Source organism: Lampris incognitus, chromosome 12 (assembly GCF_029633865.1).
Source record: "Lampris incognitus isolate fLamInc1 chromosome 12, fLamInc1.hap2, whole genome shotgun sequence".
Taxonomy (NCBI): Eukaryota; Metazoa; Chordata; class Actinopteri; order Lampriformes; family Lampridae; genus Lampris; species Lampris incognitus.
This window is the reverse complement of record NC_079222.1, coordinates 5880559-5892959: the sequence shown is the minus strand read 5'-3', so window position 1 is coordinate 5892959 and position 12401 is coordinate 5880559. Positions and strand designations below refer to the sequence as shown.

Here is a 12401-nt window from a genome sequence, read left to right as displayed (position 1 = left end):
GTGAAACAGGCAGACAACAGAAAGAGGAAGGTCGGGGGCCAACTCTTCTATAAAGGAGCTGCAAGGCTCCGGCTCAACGGCTTACGGCCATACCAGTCTGATAACGCCCGATCTCGTCCGATCTCGGAAGCTAAGCAGGCTCGGGCCTGGTTAGTACTTGGATGGGAGACCGCCTGGGAATACCAGGTGCTGTAAGCCTTTTATGTTACGGCTCTGCGCCGGCAGCCAATCAGCTCGTCAGGGCTGGGCTTAAGTTTGGTGGCCTCCCACGCGCCCGTTGTGCTGAGGGACATTCGTCCAGGTAAAGATGGGGAAGAAGGGAGGAGAAGAGAAGAAAGGGAGGAAGAGAAGGGGGAGGAAAAGGAAAGAAAGAAAGGAAAAGTATTGTAACGTGCATGAAGACACGCTGGCCGCTGGCTCGCGGGTCTGACCCTTTAGTCGACCGGTTAGCGATGCCTCCTGCGGTGCGGGCAATACGGGTTCGCGTCCCGGCCTCGGCAGTTTCTGTGGTTGCGTTGTCTCCCGAATTCGCTACAGTATTGCTGTTTCCAACCACATCTTGACTGTCGATCGCCAGTTTCCGGCCAACCCCATCTCTGTCTGGTGTCGTGCGCGTGGGGTCCTCCACAAACCCTAACACGCCCTACGATCATCGCAAAGTACGTTGATTTTCTTTTACTGAATTCCAACTGAAAAATCTGACGTATCGGTAAAACCAGACAAACATTTGGGTCAAAAACCAGTGAAAAGTCTTCTCAATGGCTGTACCTTAGTTAGCTTTAAGTCATATTCTGACATTTCACACGTGACTCCTTGGGCAGCAAAAGCCATAGGATGTGATGGAGTTTGTCATAAGATGAAACTGGTGAACCAAGCTGACGACAGAAAGAGGAAGGTCGGCGGCCAACTCTTCTATAAAGGAGCTGCAAGGCTCCGGCTCAACAGCTTACGGCCATACCAGCCTGATAACGCCCGATCTCGTCCGATCTCGGAAGCTAAGCAGGCTCGGGCCTGGTTAGTACTTGGATGGGAGACCGCCTGGGATTACCAGGTGCTGTAAGCCTTTTATGCCGCCCTGTTACGGCTCTCCCAGCCCGCGCCGGCAGCCAATCAGCTCGTCAGGGCTGGGCTTAAGTTTGGTGGCCTCCCACGCGCCCGTTGTGCCGGGGGACATTCGTCCAGGTAAAGATGGGGAAGAAAGGGGAAGAAGGGAGGAGAAGAGAAGAAAGGGAGCAAGAGAAGGGGGAGGAAAAGGAAAGAAAGAAAGAAAGGCAAAGTATTGTAACGTGCATGGATAAGAAGACACGCTGGCTGGCGGGTCTGACCCTTTAGTCTAGCGGTTAGCGATGTCTCGTGCGGTGCGGGCGACACGGGTTCGCGTCCCGGCCGCGGCAGTTCCTGTGGTTGCGTTGTCTCCCGAATTCGCTACAGTATTGCTGTTTCCAACCACATCTTGACTGTCGATCGCCAGTTTTCGGCCAACCCCATCTCTGTCTGGTGTCGTGCGCTTGGGGTCCTCCACAAACCCTAACACGCCCTACGATCATCGCAAAGTACGTTGATTTTCTTTTACTGAATTCCAACTGAAAAATCTGACGTATAGGTAAAACCAGACAAACATTTGGGTCAAAAACCAGTGAAAAGTCTTCTCAATGGCTGTACCTTAGTTAGCTTTAAGTCATATTCTGACATTTCACACGTGACTCCTTGGGCAGCAAAAGCCATAGGATGTGATGGAGTTTGTCATAAGATGAAACTGGTGAACCAAGCTGACGACAGAAAGAGGAAGGTCGGCGGCCAACTCTTCTATAAAAGAGCTGCAAGGCTCCGGCTCAACGGCTTACGGCCATACCAGCCTGATAACGCCCGATCTCGTCCGATCTCGGAAGCTAAGCAGGGTCGGGCCTGGTTAGTACTTGGATGGGAGACCGCCTGGGAATACCAGGTGCTGTAAGCCTTTTATGCCGCCCTGTTACGGCTCTCCCAGCCCGCGCCGGCAGCCAATCAGCTCGTCAGGGCTGGGCTTAAGTTTGGTGGCCTCCCACGCGCCCGTTGTGCCGGGGGACATTCGTCCAGGTAAAGATGGGGAAGAAAGGGGAAGAAGGGAGGAGAAGAGAAGAAAGGGAGGAAGAGAAGGGGGAGGAAAAGGAAAGAAAGAAAGGAAAAGTATTGTAACGTGCATGAAGACACGCTGGCCGCTGGCTCGCGGGTCTGACCCTTTAGTCGAGCGGTTAGCGATGCCTCCTGCGGTGCGGGCGACACGGGTTCGCTTCCCGGCTGCGGCAGTTTCTGTGGCTTCGTTGTCCCCCGAATTCGCTACAGTATGACTGTTTCCAACCACATCTTGACTGTCGATCGCCAGTTTCCGGCCAACCCCATCTCTGTCTGGTGTCGTGCGCTTGGGGTCTTCCACAAACCCTAACACGCCCTACGATCATCGCAAAGTACGTTGATTTTCTTTTACTGAATTCCAACTGAAAAATCTGACGTATAGGTAAAACCAGACAAACATTTGGGTCAAAAACCAGTGAAAAGTCTTCTCAATGGCTGTTCCTTAGTTAGCTTTAAGTCATATTCTGACATTTCACACGTGACTCCTTGGACAGCAAAAGCGACAAGATGTGATGGAGTTTGTCATAAGATGAAACTGGTGAAACAGGCAGACAACAGAAAGAGGAAGGTCGGGGGCCAACTCTTCTATAAAGGAGCTGCAAGGCTCCGGCTCAACGGCTTACGGCCATACCAGTCTGATAACGCCCGATCTCGTCCGATCTCGGAAGCTAAGCAGGCTCGGGCCTGGTTAGTACTTGGATGGGAGACCGCCTGGGAATACCAGGTGCTGTAAGCCTTTTATGTTACGGCTCTGCGCCGGCAGCCAATCAGCTCGTCAGGGCTGGGCTTAAGTTTGGTGGCCTCCCACGCGCCCGTTGTGCTGAGGGACATTCGTCCAGGTAAAGATGGGGAAGAAGGGAGGAGAAGAGAAGAAAGGGAGGAAGAGAAGGGGGAGGAAAAGGAAAGAAAGAAAGGAAAAGTATTGTAACGTGCATGAAGACACGCTGGCCGCTGGCTCGCGGGTCTGACCCTTTAGTCGACCGGTTAGCGATGCCTCCTGCGGTGCGGGCAATACGGGTTCGCGTCCCGGCCTCGGCAGTTTCTGTGGTTGCGTTGTCTCCCGAATTCGCTACAGTATTGCTGTTTCCAACCACATCTTGACTGTCGATCGCCAGTTTCCGGCCAACCCCATCTCTGTCTGGTGTCGTGCGCGTGGGGTCCTCCACAAACCCTAACACGCCCTACGATCATCGCAAAGTACGTTGATTTTCTTTTACTGAATTCCAACTGAAAAATCTGACGTATCGGTAAAACCAGACAAACATTTGGGTCAAAAACCAGTGAAAAGTCTTCTCAATGGCTGTACCTTAGTTAGCTTTAAGTCATATTCTGACATTTCACACGTGACTCCTTGGGCAGCAAAAGCCATAGGATGTGATGGAGTTTGTCATAAGATGAAACTGGTGAACCAAGCTGACGACAGAAAGAGGAAGGTCGGCGGCCAACTCTTCTATAAAAGAGCTGCAAGGCTCCGGCTCAACAGCTTACGGCCATACCAGTCTGATAACGCCCGATCTCGTCCGATCTCGGAAGCTAAGCAGGCTCGGGCCTGGTTAGTACTTGGATGGGAGACCGCCTGGGATTACCAGGTGCTGTAAGCCTTTTATGCCGCCCTGTTACGGCTCTCCCAGCCCGCGCCGGCAGCCAATCAGCTCGTCAGGGCTGGGCTTAAGTTTGGTGGCCTCCCACGCGCCCGTTGTGCCGGGGGACATTCGTCCAGGTAAAGATGGGGAAGAAAGGGGAAGAAGGGAGGAGAAGAGAAGAAAGGGAGGAAGAGAAGGGGGAGGAAAAGGAAAGAAAGAAAGGAAAAGTATTGTAACGTGCATGAAGACACGCTGGCCGCTGGCTCGCGGGTCTGACCCTTTAGTCGAGCGGTTAGCGATGCCTCCTGCGGTGCGGGCGACACGGGTTCGCTTCCCGGCTGCGGCAGTTTCTGTGGCTTCGTTGTCCCCCGAATTCGCTACAGTATGACTGTTTCCAACCACATCTTGACTGTCGATCGCCAGTTTCCGGCCAACCCCATCTCTGTCTGGTGTCGTGCGCTTGGGGTCTTCCACAAACCCTAACACGCCCTACGATCATCGCAAAGTACGTTGATTTTCTTTTACTGAATTCCAACTGAAAAATCTGACGTATAGGTAAAACCAGACAAACATTTGGGTCAAAAACCAGTGAAAAGTCTTCTCAATGGCTGTTCCTTAGTTAGCTTTAAGTCATATTCTGACATTTCACACGTGACTCCTTGGACAGCAAAAGCGACAAGATGTGATGGAGTTTGTCATAAGATGAAACTGGTGAAACAGGCAGACAACAGAAAGAGGAAGGTCGGGGGCCAACTCTTCTATAAAGGAGCTGCAAGGCTCCGGCTCAACGGCTTACGGCCATACCAGTCTGATAACGCCCGATCTCGGAAGCTAAGCAGGCTCGGGCCTGGTTAGTACTTGGATGGGAGACCGCCTGGGAATACCAGGTGCTGTAAGCCTTTTATGTTACGGCTCTGCGCCGGCAGCCAATCAGCTCGTCAGGGCTGGGCTTAAGTTTGGTGGCCTCCCACGCGCCCGTTGTGCTGAGGGACATTCGTCCAGGTAAAGATGGGGAAGAAGGGAGGAGAAGAGAAGAAAGGGAGGAAGAGAAGGGGGAGGAAAAGGAAAGAAAGAAAGGAAAAGTATTGTAACGTGCATGAAGACACGCTGGCCGCTGGCTCGCGGGTCTGACCCTTTAGTCGACCGGTTAGCGATGCCTCCTGCGGTGCGGGCAATACGGGTTCGCGTCCCGGCCTCGGCAGTTTCTGTGGTTGCGTTGTCTCCCGAATTCGCTACAGTATTGCTGTTTCCAACCACATCTTGACTGTCGATCGCCAGTTTCCGGCCAACCCCATCTCTGTCTGGTGTCGTGCGCGTGGGGTCCTCCACAAACCCTAACACGCCCTACGATCATCGCAAAGTACGTTGATTTTCTTTTACTGAATTCCAACTGAAAAATCTGACGTATCGGTAAAACCAGACAAACATTTGGGTCAAAAACCAGTGAAAAGTCTTCTCAATGGCTGTACCTTAGTTAGCTTTAAGTCATATTCTGACATTTCACACGTGACTCCTTGGGCAGCAAAAGCCATAGGATGTGATGGAGTTTGTCATAAGATGAAACTGGTGAACCAAGCTGACGACAGAAAGAGGAAGGTCGGCGGCCAACTCTTCTATAAAGGAGCTGCAAGGCTCCGGCTCAACAGCTTACGGCCATACCAGCCTGATAACGCCCGATCTCGTCCGATCTCGGAAGCTAAGCAGGCTCGGGCCTGGTTAGTACTTGGATGGGAGACCGCCTGGGATTACCAGGTGCTGTAAGCCTTTTATGCCGCCCTGTTACGGCTCTCCCAGCCCGCGCCGGCAGCCAATCAGCTCGTCAGGGCTGGGCTTAAGTTTGGTGGCCTCCCACGCGCCCGTTGTGCCGGGGGACATTCGTCCAGGTAAAGATGGGGAAGAAAGGGGAAGAAGGGAGGAGAAGAGAAGAAAGGGAGCAAGAGAAGGGGGAGGAAAAGGAAAGAAAGAAAGAAAGGCAAAGTATTGTAACGTGCATGGATAAGAAGACACGCTGGCTGGCGGGTCTGACCCTTTAGTCTAGCGGTTAGCGATGTCTCGTGCGGTGCGGGCGACACGGGTTCGCGTCCCGGCCGCGGCAGTTCCTGTGGTTGCGTTGTCTCCCGAATTCGCTACAGTATTGCTGTTTCCAACCACATCTTGACTGTCGATCGCCAGTTTTCGGCCAACCCCATCTCTGTCTGGTGTCGTGCGCTTGGGGTCCTCCACAAACCCTAACACGCCCTACGATCATCGCAAAGTACGTTGATTTTCTTTTACTGAATTCCAACTGAAAAATCTGACGTATAGGTAAAACCAGACAAACATTTGGGTCAAAAACCAGTGAAAAGTCTTCTCAATGGCTGTACCTTAGTTAGCTTTAAGTCATATTCTGACATTTCACACGTGACTCCTTGGGCAGCAAAAGCCATAGGATGTGATGGAGTTTGTCATAAGATGAAACTGGTGAACCAAGCTGACGACAGAAAGAGGAAGGTCGGCGGCCAACTCTTCTATAAAAGAGCTGCAAGGCTCCGGCTCAACGGCTTACGGCCATACCAGCCTGATAACGCCCGATCTCGTCCGATCTCGGAAGCTAAGCAGGGTCGGGCCTGGTTAGTACTTGGATGGGAGACCGCCTGGGAATACCAGGTGCTGTAAGCCTTTTATGCCGCCCTGTTACGGCTCTCCCAGCCCGCGCCGGCAGCCAATCAGCTCGTCAGGGCTGGGCTTAAGTTTGGTGGCCTCCCACGCGCCCGTTGTGCCGGGGGACATTCGTCCAGGTAAAGATGGGGAAGAAAGGGGAAGAAGGGAGGAGAAGAGAAGAAAGGGAGGAAGAGAAGGGGGAGGAAAAGGAAAGAAAGAAAGGAAAAGTATTGTAACGTGCATGAAGACACGCTGGCCGCTGGCTCGCGGGTCTGACCCTTTAGTCGAGCGGTTAGCGATGCCTCCTGCGGTGCGGGCGACACGGGTTCGCTTCCCGGCTGCGGCAGTTTCTGTGGCTTCGTTGTCCCCCGAATTCGCTACAGTATGACTGTTTCCAACCACATCTTGACTGTCGATCGCCAGTTTCCGGCCAACCCCATCTCTGTCTGGTGTCGTGCGCTTGGGGTCTTCCACAAACCCTAACACGCCCTACGATCATCGCAAAGTACGTTGATTTTCTTTTACTGAATTCCAACTGAAAAATCTGACGTATAGGTAAAACCAGACAAACATTTGGGTCAAAAACCAGTGAAAAGTCTTCTCAATGGCTGTTCCTTAGTTAGCTTTAAGTCATATTCTGACATTTCACACGTGACTCCTTGGACAGCAAAAGCGACAAGATGTGATGGAGTTTGTCATAAGATGAAACTGGTGAAACAGGCAGACAACAGAAAGAGGAAGGTCGGGGGCCAACTCTTCTATAAAGGAGCTGCAAGGCTCCGGCTCAACGGCTTACGGCCATACCAGTCTGATAACGCCCGATCTCGTCCGATCTCGGAAGCTAAGCAGGCTCGGGCCTGGTTAGTACTTGGATGGGAGACCGCCTGGGAATACCAGGTGCTGTAAGCCTTTTATGTTACGGCTCTGCGCCGGCAGCCAATCAGCTCGTCAGGGCTGGGCTTAAGTTTGGTGGCCTCCCACGCGCCCGTTGTGCTGAGGGACATTCGTCCAGGTAAAGATGGGGAAGAAGGGAGGAGAAGAGAAGAAAGGGAGGAAGAGAAGGGGGAGGAAAAGGAAAGAAAGAAAGGAAAAGTATTGTAACGTGCATGAAGACACGCTGGCCGCTGGCTCGCGGGTCTGACCCTTTAGTCGACCGGTTAGCGATGCCTCCTGCGGTGCGGGCAATACGGGTTCGCGTCCCGGCCTCGGCAGTTTCTGTGGTTGCGTTGTCTCCCGAATTCGCTACAGTATTGCTGTTTCCAACCACATCTTGACTGTCGATCGCCAGTTTCCGGCCAACCCCATCTCTGTCTGGTGTCGTGCGCGTGGGGTCCTCCACAAACCCTAACACGCCCTACGATCATCGCAAAGTACGTTGATTTTCTTTTACTGAATTCCAACTGAAAAATCTGACGTATCGGTAAAACCAGACAAACATTTGGGTCAAAAACCAGTGAAAAGTCTTCTCAATGGCTGTACCTTAGTTAGCTTTAAGTCATATTCTGACATTTCACACGTGACTCCTTGGGCAGCAAAAGCCATAGGATGTGATGGAGTTTGTCATAAGATGAAACTGGTGAACCAAGCTGACGACAGAAAGAGGAAGGTCGGCGGCCAACTCTTCTATAAAGGAGCTGCAAGGCTCCGGCTCAACAGCTTACGGCCATACCAGCCTGATAACGCCCGATCTCGTCCGATCTCGGAAGCTAAGCAGGCTCGGGCCTGGTTAGTACTTGGATGGGAGACCGCCTGGGATTACCAGGTGCTGTAAGCCTTTTATGCCGCCCTGTTACGGCTCTCCCAGCCCGCGCCGGCAGCCAATCAGCTCGTCAGGGCTGGGCTTAAGTTTGGTGGCCTCCCACGCGCCCGTTGTGCCGGGGGACATTCGTCCAGGTAAAGATGGGGAAGAAAGGGGAAGAAGGGAGGAGAAGAGAAGAAAGGGAGCAAGAGAAGGGGGAGGAAAAGGAAAGAAAGAAAGAAAGGCAAAGTATTGTAACGTGCATGGATAAGAAGACACGCTGGCTGGCGGGTCTGACCCTTTAGTCTAGCGGTTAGCGATGTCTCGTGCGGTGCGGGCGACACGGGTTCGCGTCCCGGCCGCGGCAGTTCCTGTGGTTGCGTTGTCTCCCGAATTCGCTACAGTATTGCTGTTTCCAACCACATCTTGACTGTCGATCGCCAGTTTTCGGCCAACCCCATCTCTGTCTGGTGTCGTGCGCTTGGGGTCCTCCACAAACCCTAACACGCCCTACGATCATCGCAAAGTACGTTGATTTTCTTTTACTGAATTCCAACTGAAAAATCTGACGTATAGGTAAAACCAGACAAACATTTGGGTCAAAAACCAGTGAAAAGTCTTCTCAATGGCTGTACCTTAGTTAGCTTTAAGTCATATTCTGACATTTCACACGTGACTCCTTGGGCAGCAAAAGCCATAGGATGTGATGGAGTTTGTCATAAGATGAAACTGGTGAACCAAGCTGACGACAGAAAGAGGAAGGTCGGCGGCCAACTCTTCTATAAAAGAGCTGCAAGGCTCCGGCTCAACGGCTTACGGCCATACCAGCCTGATAACGCCCGATCTCGTCCGATCTCGGAAGCTAAGCAGGGTCGGGCCTGGTTAGTACTTGGATGGGAGACCGCCTGGGAATACCAGGTGCTGTAAGCCTTTTATGCCGCCCTGTTACGGCTCTCCCAGCCCGCGCCGGCAGCCAATCAGCTCGTCAGGGCTGGGCTTAAGTTTGGTGGCCTCCCACGCGCCCGTTGTGCCGGGGGACATTCGTCCAGGTAAAGATGGGGAAGAAAGGGGAAGAAGGGAGGAGAAGAGAAGAAAGGGAGGAAGAGAAGGGGGAGGAAAAGGAAAGAAAGAAAGGAAAAGTATTGTAACGTGCATGAAGACACGCTGGCCGCTGGCTCGCGGGTCTGACCCTTTAGTCGAGCGGTTAGCGATGCCTCCTGCGGTGCGGGCGACACGGGTTCGCTTCCCGGCTGCGGCAGTTTCTGTGGCTTCGTTGTCCCCCGAATTCGCTACAGTATGACTGTTTCCAACCACATCTTGACTGTCGATCGCCAGTTTCCGGCCAACCCCATCTCTGTCTGGTGTCGTGCGCTTGGGGTCTTCCACAAACCCTAACACGCCCTACGATCATCGCAAAGTACGTTGATTTTCTTTTACTGAATTCCAACTGAAAAATCTGACGTATAGGTAAAACCAGACAAACATTTGGGTCAAAAACCAGTGAAAAGTCTTCTCAATGGCTGTTCCTTAGTTAGCTTTAAGTCATATTCTGACATTTCACACGTGACTCCTTGGACAGCAAAAGCGACAAGATGTGATGGAGTTTGTCATAAGATGAAACTGGTGAAACAGGCAGACAACAGAAAGAGGAAGGTCGGGGGCCAACTCTTCTATAAAGGAGCTGCAAGGCTCCGGCTCAACGGCTTACGGCCATACCAGTCTGATAACGCCCGATCTCGTCCGATCTCGGAAGCTAAGCAGGCTCGGGCCTGGTTAGTACTTGGATGGGAGACCGCCTGGGAATACCAGGTGCTGTAAGCCTTTTATGTTACGGCTCTGCGCCGGCAGCCAATCAGCTCGTCAGGGCTGGGCTTAAGTTTGGTGGCCTCCCACGCGCCCGTTGTGCTGAGGGACATTCGTCCAGGTAAAGATGGGGAAGAAGGGAGGAGAAGAGAAGAAAGGGAGGAAGAGAAGGGGGAGGAAAAGGAAAGAAAGAAAGGAAAAGTATTGTAACGTGCATGAAGACACGCTGGCCGCTGGCTCGCGGGTCTGACCCTTTAGTCGACCGGTTAGCGATGCCTCCTGCGGTGCGGGCAATACGGGTTCGCGTCCCGGCCTCGGCAGTTTCTGTGGTTGCGTTGTCTCCCGAATTCGCTACAGTATTGCTGTTTCCAACCACATCTTGACTGTCGATCGCCAGTTTCCGGCCAACCCCATCTCTGTCTGGTGTCGTGCGCGTGGGGTCCTCCACAAACCCTAACACGCCCTACGATCATCGCAAAGTACGTTGATTTTCTTTTACTGAATTCCAACTGAAAAATCTGACGTATCGGTAAAACCAGACAAACATTTGGGTCAAAAACCAGTGAAAAGTCTTCTCAATGGCTGTACCTTAGTTAGCTTTAAGTCATATTCTGACATTTCACACGTGACTCCTTGGGCAGCAAAAGCCATAGGATGTGATGGAGTTTGTCATAAGATGAAACTGGTGAACCAAGCTGACGACAGAAAGAGGAAGGTCGGCGGCCAACTCTTCTATAAAGGAGCTGCAAGGCTCCGGCTCAACAGCTTACGGCCATACCAGCCTGATAACGCCCGATCTCGTCCGATCTCGGAAGCTAAGCAGGCTCGGGCCTGGTTAGTACTTGGATGGGAGACCGCCTGGGATTACCAGGTGCTGTAAGCCTTTTATGCCGCCCTGTTACGGCTCTCCCAGCCCGCGCCGGCAGCCAATCAGCTCGTCAGGGCTGGGCTTAAGTTTGGTGGCCTCCCACGCGCCCGTTGTGCCGGGGGACATTCGTCCAGGTAAAGATGGGGAAGAAAGGGGAAGAAGGGAGGAGAAGAGAAGAAAGGGAGCAAGAGAAGGGGGAGGAAAAGGAAAGAAAGAAAGAAAGGCAAAGTATTGTAACGTGCATGGATAAGAAGACACGCTGGCTGGCGGGTCTGACCCTTTAGTCTAGCGGTTAGCGATGTCTCGTGCGGTGCGGGCGACACGGGTTCGCGTCCCGGCCGCGGCAGTTCCTGTGGTTGCGTTGTCTCCCGAATTCGCTACAGTATTGCTGTTTCCAACCACATCTTGACTGTCGATCGCCAGTTTTCGGCCAACCCCATCTCTGTCTGGTGTCGTGCGCTTGGGGTCCTCCACAAACCCTAACACGCCCTACGATCATCGCAAAGTACGTTGATTTTCTTTTACTGAATTCCAACTGAAAAATCTGACGTATAGGTAAAACCAGACAAACATTTGGGTCAAAAACCAGTGAAAAGTCTTCTCAATGGCTGTACCTTAGTTAGCTTTAAGTCATATTCTGACATTTCACACGTGACTCCTTGGGCAGCAAAAGCCATAGGATGTGATGGAGTTTGTCATAAGATGAAACTGGTGAACCAAGCTGACGACAGAAAGAGGAAGGTCGGCGGCCAACTCTTCTATAAAAGAGCTGCAAGGCTCCGGCTCAACGGCTTACGGCCATACCAGCCTGATAACGCCCGATCTCGTCCGATCTCGGAAGCTAAGCAGGGTCGGGCCTGGTTAGTACTTGGATGGGAGACCGCCTGGGAATACCAGGTGCTGTAAGCCTTTTATGCCGCCCTGTTACGGCTCTCCCAGCCCGCGCCGGCAGCCAATCAGCTCGTCAGGGCTGGGCTTAAGTTTGGTGGCCTCCCACGCGCCCGTTGTGCCGGGGGACATTCGTCCAGGTAAAGATGGGGAAGAAAGGGGAAGAAGGGAGGAGAAGAGAAGAAAGGGAGGAAGAGAAGGGGGAGGAAAAGGAAAGAAAGAAAGGAAAAGTATTGTAACGTGCATGAAGACACGCTGGCCGCTGGCTCGCGGGTCTGACCCTTTAGTCGAGCGGTTAGCGATGCCTCCTGCGGTGCGGGCGACACGGGTTCGCTTCCCGGCTGCGGCAGTTTCTGTGGCTTCGTTGTCCCCCGAATTCGCTACAGTATGACTGTTTCCAACCACATCTTGACTGTCGATCGCCAGTTTCCGGCCAACCCCATCTCTGTCTGGTGTCGTGCGCTTGGGGTCTTCCACAAACCCTAACACGCCCTACGATCATCGCAAAGTACGTTGATTTTCTTTTACTGAATTCCAACTGAAAAATCTGACGTATAGGTAAAACCAGACAAACATTTGGGTCAAAAACCAGTGAAAAGTCTTCTCAATGGCTGTTCCTTAGTTAGCTTTAAGTCATATTCTGACATTTCACACGTGACTCCTTGGACAGCAAAAGCGACAAGATGTGATGGAGTTTGTCATAAGATGAAACTGGTGAAACAGGCAGACAACAGAAAGAGGAAGGTCGGGGGCCAACTCTTCTATAAAG

The 12401-nt window shown here is 52.5% G+C and overlaps 13 non-coding genes and 1 pseudogene across 13 annotated transcripts; all 14 read left to right on the top strand.

The window, feature by feature from the left end:
• Window positions 1-79: 79 nt before the first annotated feature.
• On the top strand, window positions 80-198 carry LOC130122317 (5S ribosomal RNA). The gene has a single exon (XR_008811227.1). It is a non-coding gene; the product is annotated as a 5S ribosomal RNA (ribosomal RNA).
• Window positions 199-944: 746 nt separating this feature from the next.
• LOC130122213 (5S ribosomal RNA) lies at window positions 945-1063 on the top strand. The gene has a single exon (XR_008811133.1). It is a non-coding gene; the product is annotated as a 5S ribosomal RNA (ribosomal RNA).
• Window positions 1064-1838: 775 nt separating this feature from the next.
• LOC130122222 (5S ribosomal RNA) lies at window positions 1839-1957 on the top strand. The gene has a single exon (XR_008811141.1). It is a non-coding gene; the product is annotated as a 5S ribosomal RNA (ribosomal RNA).
• Window positions 1958-2729: 772 nt separating this feature from the next.
• LOC130122316 (5S ribosomal RNA) lies at window positions 2730-2848 on the top strand. The gene has a single exon (XR_008811226.1). It is a non-coding gene; the product is annotated as a 5S ribosomal RNA (ribosomal RNA).
• A 746-nt stretch (window positions 2849-3594) lies between these two features.
• LOC130122225 (5S ribosomal RNA) lies at window positions 3595-3713 on the top strand. The gene has a single exon (XR_008811144.1). It is a non-coding gene; the product is annotated as a 5S ribosomal RNA (ribosomal RNA).
• A 772-nt stretch (window positions 3714-4485) lies between these two features.
• Window positions 4486-4594, top strand: LOC130122262 (5S ribosomal RNA; annotated as a pseudogene).
• A 746-nt stretch (window positions 4595-5340) lies between these two features.
• LOC130122212 (5S ribosomal RNA) lies at window positions 5341-5459 on the top strand. Its single transcript, XR_008811132.1, has one exon. It is a non-coding gene; the product is annotated as a 5S ribosomal RNA (ribosomal RNA).
• A 775-nt stretch (window positions 5460-6234) lies between these two features.
• Window positions 6235-6353, top strand: LOC130122221 (5S ribosomal RNA). Its single transcript, XR_008811140.1, has one exon. It is a non-coding gene; the product is annotated as a 5S ribosomal RNA (ribosomal RNA).
• A 772-nt stretch (window positions 6354-7125) lies between these two features.
• LOC130122315 (5S ribosomal RNA) lies at window positions 7126-7244 on the top strand. The gene has a single exon (XR_008811225.1). It is a non-coding gene; the product is annotated as a 5S ribosomal RNA (ribosomal RNA).
• A 746-nt stretch (window positions 7245-7990) lies between these two features.
• LOC130122211 (5S ribosomal RNA) lies at window positions 7991-8109 on the top strand. Its single transcript, XR_008811131.1, has one exon. It is a non-coding gene; the product is annotated as a 5S ribosomal RNA (ribosomal RNA).
• Window positions 8110-8884: 775 nt separating this feature from the next.
• On the top strand, window positions 8885-9003 carry LOC130122220 (5S ribosomal RNA). The gene has a single exon (XR_008811139.1). It is a non-coding gene; the product is annotated as a 5S ribosomal RNA (ribosomal RNA).
• Window positions 9004-9775: 772 nt separating this feature from the next.
• LOC130122314 (5S ribosomal RNA) lies at window positions 9776-9894 on the top strand. The gene has a single exon (XR_008811224.1). It is a non-coding gene; the product is annotated as a 5S ribosomal RNA (ribosomal RNA).
• A 746-nt stretch (window positions 9895-10640) lies between these two features.
• On the top strand, window positions 10641-10759 carry LOC130122210 (5S ribosomal RNA). The gene has a single exon (XR_008811130.1). It is a non-coding gene; the product is annotated as a 5S ribosomal RNA (ribosomal RNA).
• A 775-nt stretch (window positions 10760-11534) lies between these two features.
• On the top strand, window positions 11535-11653 carry LOC130122219 (5S ribosomal RNA). Its single transcript, XR_008811138.1, has one exon. It is a non-coding gene; the product is annotated as a 5S ribosomal RNA (ribosomal RNA).
• The last annotated feature ends 748 nt before the right edge of the window (window positions 11654-12401 follow it).